Below are 11,094 nucleotides of genomic sequence, written 5' to 3'. Positions count from 1 at the left end.
TTCATACAATTAGACTCCTCTTACTTCCAAAATTACACACCCACATACTCCGTTTCTGCACCCTCTGAAAGTAAGCATTTAAAAAAAGGATGAGCTGAGTCCCTTTGGTAAAGACCAGCTAAATGGAACTCTTGCACATTCACAGGGAAGGTGGAATTAAAAATCAAAAAATGTCACCTACTGTTGTACAAATATTTTAATTTCTTAAAGATTTCTTCTTCCATGCTCATCATTTTATTCTCTCCTGATTCAGACATACAGTTTGTATTCAGTTCACTTTTATTTTCTGGGTTAGTCTTTTAATCTGGCAGATGTTTTAACTTGTTACTGAAAAATCTCATAATTCTTTAAACCAACATATATTAAATTACTTGCAATCAATAGTGTAAAATGATGAACACAGTGTTTTTTGCTCAATGTATTTCTTGATATTTTTGTTACAGTATAGGACTCATAAATGTAGTGATTATGGTACCTTCACTTTGGTCTTAAAATTTGCAACCTTTAGGTCTCATCTGTCTTAACCAGTATGTCACTGTAGTAGTTTAATTGTCTTCAGTAGAGGTATTCCCAAGGATATTCTTGAAATGTTTTCGGAAAAATATGTTTCCATTGGTGAACATTATACTAGGCAAGTCCTGATGAACTCTAGTGAAATTCAGCTGTTAATGACCTGGCTTTAAGTATCTCCGAAACTATTCATATTGGAATAACCCTGAACTACTTTTTCTTCTCGTGTATCAGTTATGATGTACTCTCTTTTTTATCTTTCTCCTTTCTCATTTCTCTTTCACTTCAGATTAAATTAAATCTTTTTTCTAGAATTCAAGTCTCTCACAGAGTCAAGAAATATATTTTATTTTCTTTGTATTCTCTTGTATTTCCTCTTTTACTGCAAATTCCAGACAATTTTCCAGACACCAAAGAAGAGCAGGCCAGATTTCATTCCTTTTATCACCCTAGTGTATTTCAAAGCTAGAACAACATTAACGTTTTCCTAATCCATGGAACTGATTTTGGCCACAAAAAGTTGAATTATTTCTACTAAATCAGTATGAATTTCATTTATTTAATTTGGATCAACATGGTCGTGGGATTCCCCTCAACTATTTTAAGAGTTCCTTATAAGAGTTTACATTTTAAAAATTATGTATCAAATGAATTCTATTTTTTTGTTATCAGTTTTATAACTTTATTCTTCTTCTGATACTGTAGCCTTTGTTCTCTGTGAATACTTGCTCATCACGGTATACTTTTGTTCAAAGATAGTCTGCTTTGACACACTGAGATCTTCCTTTATTTACTCTTTAACACCTGAAATATAATTGTACAAAGTGGCTATATAAGTAACATTACTGTAAAAAAATCATACAAAGAAAAATAGTTCACCTGATATATAATTCTCTCTTCCACTCCAATTACTGTCTTCTGTTTTACTAAACAGATAATTTCTTACACAACTTCATTATGCTTTTCTTGACCATCTCATATCTATTTTATATAAAAGAAAACACATGCCTATGACTACATGATACAGCTTTTAAATACACGTCACTGATTTTAATTTCTTTTCCTTTGATGTAAGGACATTCTTGACAAGATTCTTCATATTTTGTAACCCTTTCCTTAAGTGTTCTGTCTAAATTTAGGTAGAATCCCTTTCCTGAAGATGTTGAATGTAGACATAGTGTTGCTCATGCTGTTCTCTTATTGCTTAAATTAAATTGACTTCAAAGACAACAGCTATATGTTACTTAGTAAATCAAGAATATCATTATCTTTTTTTTTCTTTCTTTTTTTTTTTTTTTTTTTTTTTTTGTAAAAGTAATTGTTTAGGGAATCAATTATTTTTGTTAGCTCAGAAATTTGATCTTTTAAATCTTGTTCCATTTGGATATTTGACCAACTACTATGCAGATTGATGAGGCTATACAATTTTGTTTTCTATAGACAGTTACATAATGGTCTTCATAGAAAAGTAGTCTAGGTTGAGAAATTGATTTCTTTTTCCAATTAATACCACATTCTTTAGCAGAATTTTGGTGAGATCTTAAAGGACAAGTCAAGCAGTAAGATCATTAATTGATTTTAATTCTGGGTCATGCTCATAGAAATTACACAAATTGCTACTTGGTAATAGTGTAAAATGATTTCCTACACTTTCAACAGTCATTTCATAAGGAATGGCAGTCTTGTTAGAACTGTGAGCTGAACTATTGTTCAAAGTATGAGAAAGAGGGAAGAAAAGAAGCAGTTTAGTGTTTAATTTTATTTTATTTGTTCCTTTTCTTTCATGGTAGTTAAGAATCTGTTTGGAATTATGATCTGAAAATGAGAAAGAGAAAATTCTTTGCAAACTAGACTCTCTTAAATCTAATAACTGATGAGAACAATGTCTCATTATATATTCTCTACTTGCCTCTGGAAATATAAACTGGAGTTAGGTCTTTTTTCCTACGATAGTGACCTAAGCCAGAACTAGCATTTCCATTTCTTCTCTGTAATAAAAGTCTGTGCCAGAAGATGAAGAGTATACTCATAGTCTTTCTCATAAAAGTTATTTTGAAGATCAAAGGTAATAGGAAGGGTGCAATGTAAAATCTTGGTGTGTCTGTGGCAGGTTGTGTGGCTTGCTATATTTCTAGTGCATTTCTATCCCAGTGCCCTTTTCATGGCCAATGTGAAAATGATCAAAATCACTACTTCTGTGTCTAACTTATTTCAAATAAGTAACTCTAGGCATAAACACCTGAAAAAAAAAAAAAAAAAAAAGCCTGTAACCTTGATCTGATATTATAGTTCCTTCCAATCTGAAAATCACTAGATTTTACATTAGGTGCCAGTTCTTGAGTCTCCTATGATTTTTGGCTCAGTTTTTATTCATAAATATAATTTCAGTGCCTAACATACTCTATAATTCCAATCAAACTGCGTTACCCACATACAAACGTACAGGCCCTCTATATAATTTCTGAAACTTGTCACATCTCCTCAAAACTTTAGTAATCAGTCATGGTCAGTTATGGTCCCAAGAGATGGTGTAAATGTCTTCTCAGTGCATCCCTTCCACTCTTAGTTTCTCTATCTCCCCAGGAAACACTGGTTCTAGTTCTGGACCCACCACTTCTCTTATCTCTGAATTCCCTTAAGTTAGAAGATTTTTACATAAAATTGTACTCACATGAGACTGATGAAGTCTCTTAACTGTTTCAAGACTTGATCAGGCAATTCTCTTGGCTATAAATTCACATCCTGCCCCGTACACTGTAGGAGGAAGATACAGCATTGCATTAATTAATTTTACTTGAATTAGAAAAAATCTGATTAAATGATCAATTGATTACTTGATTACTTTTCACTGTTAAATCTCCTAAGTTATTCTTAAGGTCTTTAACTTTTACTGAGTGCATTGCTGAGATGATGGGTCTCCTGATGTTTGGTTTAAGATGTAGGTTAAAAGACAACAATAAGAATATTATGCTGATAGAAGCCAAACAAAGTATATTAAAAAAATTAGCTTCTAATATAACATATGAATAAATGACTCCTCAAGGAATAGCAAAACATAACAAAAACCTTCTTTCATATAAACCTATGTAATTTCTGTATAGAAGACTTCTTAATAAACAGTGTGAGAAGAGGGTCATAAAAAACCTAACCTTTTAACTAATGCTTTTTAACTAATGCTATGTCATTGTTAACAAGGAATCTTTGATTTTATAATTATTTTAAAGTAGGACAGATTAATTTGATTTAAATTCACTGATTTCAGTGAACAATTTTAAGCATTATTTAAATCAGCAAGATGAAAAACATGATTTAAAAATTACCTAACTTTTTTTTTCTTTTTATTATTTAGTAATTTTTCTAAAGAAAGACTGAGTCATTGTTTTCTATAGTTTTCTATTTTTTAATTGCCTTTTTAGGATAAATAATACCTACATATATTTAGAAATAACTAAGTTATTAAACAAAAAGGCTATTATATTTGTTGTGCTGAAGTGGTTGTTTCTGATTATTGTGTCCTTCAAGAACTTAAAACTAACATATCTTGGTTTCTCACATATATATTTTTTTTTAATAAAATGGAAAAGCCATCTGACTTTCTCAAACCAAATTTGTGTTTGTTTGTTTTCAAAGTTTAAATAAACTGGTTACTGAATATAACTAGTTCAAAAATGGAAAAAATATATTCTGCTTGCCTGCACAGAATATGATAGTTATCAAAAGCTGGTTTAGCACATAATGAAACTAGACTATATTACTGATGGTTAAGTCACATTTAGATACTGGCCATTCTTCATTACATAAATATTTGGAAATTATTTTTTGTTCATCTAGGCAGACATGATTATTACAAAATACCTATCCAGACCTCAGTTTGCACGGAGTTCCAGCACATGGAAAACCCTACTTGTGTAAGACAGTGGTGGATATCATAGCTACTAGAGTGCCCATCTAGATGAATCTTCAGAAAAATATCTGTGATACAAGAGGAGCTCAACAGCCTGTCCTGTATCTTGGATTGTGAGTGGGAAATTGATACATGGTATTGTGTGCTGTCCCAGGCTGAGTGACAGCCCTGCCATAAGGCCATGCAAGGGGAAACTAAGTCTGAATTCAACTTCAGGCTGACTGAAACAAGAAACCCATGAGATGAAGGAGACTGGACCTTTGTCTCTGCTTGGGACAGAAGGAAGAACCTTCTCCTAAAGTGCCCCTGAGTAACTGATGTGATGCTCTGGGGGAGGAGAATGAATAGCACGTGAGTAATGGTCAGAATTTAGAGGAAGTTAACCATGCAAAGTTGATCCAACTGCTCAACCACATTAGAACCAGTGCTACCAGAAAGAGACTATATGACCCTTGGAGCAAAGTTAAAAGGATCTAGAGCACGGGTGGTGTTCTCTTCTAGCCTTCTATTGAAAGGAAGAGCCTTAGGAAGGAAGAGATGAACTGTACATGTGACTGCCTGGCTGTGTGACTGGTGTTATACTTAAGATATTGACTTCTATGATCATAGGTCTACCTTTGAGAAGATGGTCTGTTGGGAGTTGATGGGATTCACCTGACCAAGTAGGGCAAGAAAGTCTTCACCAATAAGCTGCCCAAACTTACATGGAGAGTTTTAAACTAGACAGCAGGGGAAAGGGGTGGAGTTTTAAGAAGCCAGGGGTGGCTGAGGTATTAGGATCCAACAGGTTAACACCTGTGAAGTGCCTCAAAAGAATTAGGGTGTGGTCCTCTAAAAAGGTGACATGATCAGTAGCCCATCTGAAGTGCCTCTATGCTAATGTATGCAGTATGGGTAACGAGCAGGAGGAGCTGGAAGCCATTGTGCACCTAGAAAGCTATGACTGAATCACTATCACCAAAATGTGATGGGACAAATTGCACAACTGGAGCACTGCAATTGATGGATACAAACTGTTCAGGAGGGACAGGCAAGGAGGGAGGGGTAGGGGAGGGAGTGTGCCCTCCATGTAAAAGAATGCTTGACTAAACTATTAACCTTCTACAATGGAGTGGCTGTATCAGTGGACAAGGGAAGGACTACAGATTTTATCTGCTTAGACTTCTATCAGGCCTTGATACAGTACCCCAAAACATCCCTGCTGCTAAATTGGAGAGATACGCGCTTGATGAATGGACTGATAGATGGATAAGGAACTGGTTGGATGGCTATGTCCAAAGAGTTATAGTCAATGGCTCACTCTCTAAATGTAAACCAGTAAAAAATGGTGTCCCTCAGGTGTTCAAACTGGGACTAATATTACTTAATATCTTCATCAACAACATAGTGTGATTTGAGTCTACCCTCAGCAAGTTTGCAGATGATGCTAAACTGAGTGACGTAGTTGATTTGCTATAAGGAAGGGATGCCATCCAGGCAGATCTTGACAGGCTTGAGGAGTGGGCCCATGTGAACCACAGGAGGTTCAATAAGGCCAAGTCTTGCACTTGGGTCAGAGTAATCCCAAGCATCAATACAGGCTGGGGAATTAATAGATTGAGAGCAGCCCTGTAGAGAAGGAATTGGGGATACTGGTGAATGAAAAATTAGACATGATCTGGCAAGATGTGCTTGTAACCCTGAAAGCCAACTGTATCCTGGGCTGCATAAAAAGAAATGTGGCCAGCAGGTCAAGGAAGGTGATGCTCACCCTCTACTCCACTCTTATGAGATCCCACCTGGACCACTATGTCCAGCTCTGAGGCTCCCAGCAGAAGACAGACATGCATCTGTTTGAATGGGTCCAAACAAGGGTAACAAAAATGAACAGAGAGCTGGAACACCTCTCCCATGAAGAGAGAGGAAGGGCTTTTTAGTAGGGTCTGTAGCAATAGGACAAGGGTTAATGGTTTTAAACTGAAAGAGGGTAGAATCAGACTGTAAATAAGGAAGGAATTTTTTACGAAGAGGGTGGTGAAACACTGCAACAGGTTGCCTAGAGAGGTGGTAGATGTCCCTGGAAATATTCAAGGCCAGGTTGGATGGGGCTTTGATCAACCTGATCTAGTTGAAGATGTCTCTACTCATGGCAGGGGGGTTGGACTAGGACACCTTTAAAGGTCCTTTTTAACCCAAACCATTCTATGATTCTGTGACAGACTGAGATAGTTGGGGTTGTTTATACTGGAGAAGAGAAGGCTTCAGGGAGACCTTATTGCCACTTTTCAATATTTAAAGGGGGCTTATAAGAAGGATGGGGAGATACCTTTTACCAAGGACCATAGTGACAGGACAAAGGACAATGGTTTTAAACTGAAAGAGTTAGGTTTAGAATAGACATAAGGAAGAAATTTTTTTACCATGAGGGAGGTAATACATTGGAACAGGATGCCCAGTCAAGTTGTGGAATCCCCATCATTGGTAATATTCAAGATCAGGTTGTATGGGGCTTTGATCAACTTGATCTAGTGAAAACTGTTCCCTGCCCATGGCAGTGGGGTTGGATTAGGTGACCTTAAAGGTGACCTTCCAGCACAAACTATTTTATTATTCTATGATTATTATGCCTGTAAAAATAAATTCTTTTTTAGGATTGAATGACCAGGATAAATTTTGATTATCTTGTGACCAAATATCAAGCAGTTAAAAATACAAGTTAGCAATTTCAAAATCAGTTGCATTTTTTCAGCTACGATTATTGTTATGAAACATCTTTTTCAAAGTAATGAAAATTACATATGTATATATATTCACACACACTCAGAGATATACAATTATAGAAATTAAGTACTTAGAAGGAAAAAAAAGCTTATATGAAATATTTTCTCCCTTTCTTCCAATCTTCTAAGTATGGAAGTATGTCATAAGGTCAGGAAATCCAAAGAAAGTGGATACACTGCAGTTAACTCCTTGCTGATATGTAATAGATTAATTTATTAACTTTGTAACTAATTTTTAAAAGATTCTAAAAAGGTTCTCATCTGTATTTTCTGTGTCACTAGAGCTCAACAAAGTATAAAATGGTTTCATATGTCTCCTACTTTCTTTAAATCATGTTTGATGTATAAAGATGCATTCATCTATCCTAGAAGAAAAAATATGTCACTTTCCCTGCCATACTGTAGTATTCTGACTTAACGTCCCTCCCTTTCCCCCTCCATAAAGACACACACACAGAGTCCAAGTCAGTAAAGAGAAATAGTGTTTCTCAGTTCACACTAGTATTCTGGAGAAGGTGATCCAGTCCCTATATTCAGTGTGTGCTGTTCTATTGGTATACAGAGCAAAGAGGAAGGGGGTTGGTCCTCTCTGCTCATTTAGTAACCCATCAGTTCTCCCTAAACTGATACTGGGCTCCTAATGCTTTTGATGAAACCTTATATCTCTGACAGGCTCTGATGGGACTACTTGCCTAGCAAACGGAAGGTATGAATTCCAGACTGTATCCCCATTTCATACGTCCAAAGTCATATCTAATAGACCATGGAATATATTTGTAGGGTACTTTCTATTGCCCGCGTGTTAAAAATGGCCCATGATGCAGTCAGATACAAGGTATGTAAGTGTCTGACCATTTTTTTAACTTAAAACTATATATCCATGGGTTCTGGTTTCTCCTCATAAAATATGTTTAAATTATTGTTGTGCTTGTCATTCTTACTGCTATTAAGAAAATGGATAGGCCAGTGTAAAGAGCATTCCAGGGAAAGAGATATGGATTTTCCAGTTTGACTCCTCAGTGCTTCATGTTTGTATCTTAGGCAGCCTGAATTACATCAACAACGCATAAAGACCAAGCAGGGCAAGGTCAGTTACTGAGCAGTGGGGAAACCTTTAGACTTTGAGAAATTACTTCTGTAACTGAGTAATGAGCCTTGGATTCTGCAACCTGGCACCTGCCATGAGTACTAAATTAATTGAAAAGGAAAACCCTTAGAGTCCTTATAGAGGCATAAAAGCTGGTGTTACAGAGTGGTGAATCAAGCAGTAGCCTTTATGAATAGATACTGCGGTGTTTTACAATAATGATCAAAAGCACTATAGCTTGTAACACTATTACTGGACTCTTTATGGATAAGAAGCATTACTCTACTAAGGTTTTTTATAGTTCTGAATCTACCAGGCTTTGTTGTAAGTGGCCCTCCATAAAAGACTTTAAGTTAATACCAGTATTTTATGCTGTACTACTTTTGCTGTGAGGCCCATGTCTCCATTCATTTCTCTTTATTGTATTTCAGCAGATGGAACTGTAGGTCCAGATCCAAGAAAAAGCATTTGAGTGAGCTTAAGGTTTTATGCTGGAAATTGTGATCTAGAAAATCCATTCCAAGATTTTACTTGAAGTATTTGCTGTCAAAATTTGCTAGGTGTCATTTCTATGGGTTCTCTGGGAGCCCTGAATTCTCCTTCAAGGCAGGTATATAAAGAACTAGACTTCTGTACATAATGGGTAAAACACCTAACTATGAGGACAGAGATCTATGATCTATTTTAGGCCTATTTTAATCCATTGACTCAGTATAAAATGCATTCTGGGCTTTAGGAGCCACTCAGAAGTCTATCACAATTTACAAATTGCGGTATTTAACCCTATATTACTAAGGTCTTTATTGGATATGGCCTTTAATAAATTCACAGCTCTAGCAATTATTTTTTTCATATTAATCATTGAACTGGTAATGTCATTTACTGTTGTATAAAGTACATACCATTCAGATATTCCTTCTTTGAAAATAGTGTGGTTCTGGAGTATTTCTTCCTACAGAGAACTATGTTAAATATAACTAATATAAAGAAATTTCTGATGTAATTATGACATATAACATTAAGATTATGGCTATAGGAATATATAGTTATAGGGTTATAGTATTATGGTTATATATTAAGCTCCAGGTGGCAGTGGGGAAGAATAGTCTTTCTGTATTTTGTTGATATGTAACTTGCCATTTTGTCCTCCTTTTTTTTTTTTTTTTTTCCAATCTTCTTCTTAAAAGATTGCAAAACTTTCAAATTCAATATCCTTCTGATAATATTGCAGTGAAGCATGTCATTTAAAAGATAGCTAGCTGTGGTTTCGGCAACATGATACGTACAGTTACACAGTAAATATATAAAGTATTGAAGACTTCTGGAATTCTGCTGCCAGCAGTGAACTCGACAGGCAAGCAAGGCTCTATGAATTGGGGAAAACCTCTTTTAAAATCTGTTTAATTGCCACAGGGGGAATAAACTACCATGATTCTAAAGAGTATGACATGCTGATTTCTTTTGAAGCTTTAGCAGTTTCAGGCAAGAAGTCCATTTATGGATTCACATTCACCTCATTGTTATTCCTTTAACCGATGCTTCCCTGGTGGTTGTACTACCAGTAGGAATTTCTGCTAAAGCATGTATGGGCTCACTTCTGCTGACAGGATTAACAAAACTCTACTTAATCTGGATCATCCAGTGAATAGATGAAGGTCATAATGTCCTGTCTTCCTCATCTTTTTCCATCCTCAGATTCATGCAAATAACATCTTTGTTGCTTATTTATATTCTAGGAAAACCTAGTAAAATAAAATATAAAATGTAACACAATAAAGACTTCCTGAGCTTTCTTTTTTAATTTCTTATGGCCATGGTGCTCATATTTAAATGAAATATGTGTTTTCTGTGCTATGTGTGCCATGAAATACGAGAAGTATGTGAGTTTAAGACATTTTTAGCACCATTTTGAAAAGGGCTTTAGTGGTCTTCTTAGATATAAATTAATCTTTTTAATTTATGTGTGGATTCTTTAATTTTTTGTTTTAAATCCTGTAATAGGTGAAATAGTTAAAATTAATTTCACTATGTACTGAATTTCACTGATGTTAATACAAATTTTTGCTAAGAACTGCTGTAAACTTTGTCTAATATCATATCTTCCCACATGACTTCAATACTGGGGAATGCTCATGATACTGCAGTTTTCTACATCCATTAAGACATCGCAGTAACTTTCAGTTTGCAAACCTGTATGGTACAAATCACACAGTTCTGTGACATTAGAGGACTCCCTGATAGCAGGCAGAATGAGATATGAAATGTCAGATCTCTTTATCCAGTTCAAACTAGCCTGAAGTGCAAAAAGCTTGGGATACTGATTTCTGTATTGCTTGTAAATCTTGATAGTTCACTTCAATGAAAAGAAAAATGTATCTTGAATTTCCAGGGTAATCAACACAAAGTTTTTATCCCTTAGCTTTCTCTGCTCATAGAATTTGCTGCTTGAGATACATCAGGAAAACTCATTTTGCCAGGTACCCTCAAAATAAAATTGAATGGTGACAGTGATTCTAAGGCATGATGCTGGACTTAGTAGAAGTCAGAGAGTCTTCAGAGTAAATCTTTAGCAAGACGCTTGATATTGCCTGACATGGAGGTATCCTAGAACCTCATTTACTGCCTCTAGATGAGGCTCATGTCTGAACAGCTGATCTAGAAATTGTGTCACTCAGCCATAGAAACATATTTTCATATCATGGAACTTAATGAAATTATCTATGACAATATTTTATATTGGAAAGATGCTGTGACAGCATCTAGCTATGTTCAAACTGAGGGAGATCCCCAAAAGATGAAATGTTCTTCATTCCTCTTCCATGTAGATAAGCATT

General features: G+C 35.4%; 1 long non-coding RNA gene across 1 annotated transcript in view; it reads right to left on the bottom strand.

Annotated features, from left to right (window-relative positions):
* Positions 1 to 1,093: 1,093 nt before the first annotated feature.
* LOC116960388 overlaps positions 1,094 to 11,094 on the bottom strand; it is a 28,115-nt gene continuing 18,114 nt past the window's right edge. The window contains exons 2-3 of the long non-coding RNA XR_004406354.1: positions 3,182 to 3,264; positions 1,094 to 1,314 (exon numbers count right to left, since the gene is read on the bottom strand). This is a non-coding gene — a long non-coding RNA (uncharacterized LOC116960388). The remainder of the gene's footprint in view (positions 1,315 to 3,181; positions 3,265 to 11,094) is intronic.

This window comes from Tyto alba, unplaced genomic scaffold, assembly GCF_018691265.1.
Source record: "Tyto alba isolate M040663 unplaced genomic scaffold, T.alba_DEE_v4.0 Super-Scaffold_45, whole genome shotgun sequence".
Lineage (NCBI taxonomy): Eukaryota > Metazoa > Chordata > Aves > Strigiformes > Tytonidae > Tyto > Tyto alba.
The sequence above is the reverse complement of the archived record's forward strand: the minus strand, read 5'-3'. Positions and strand labels throughout refer to the sequence as shown.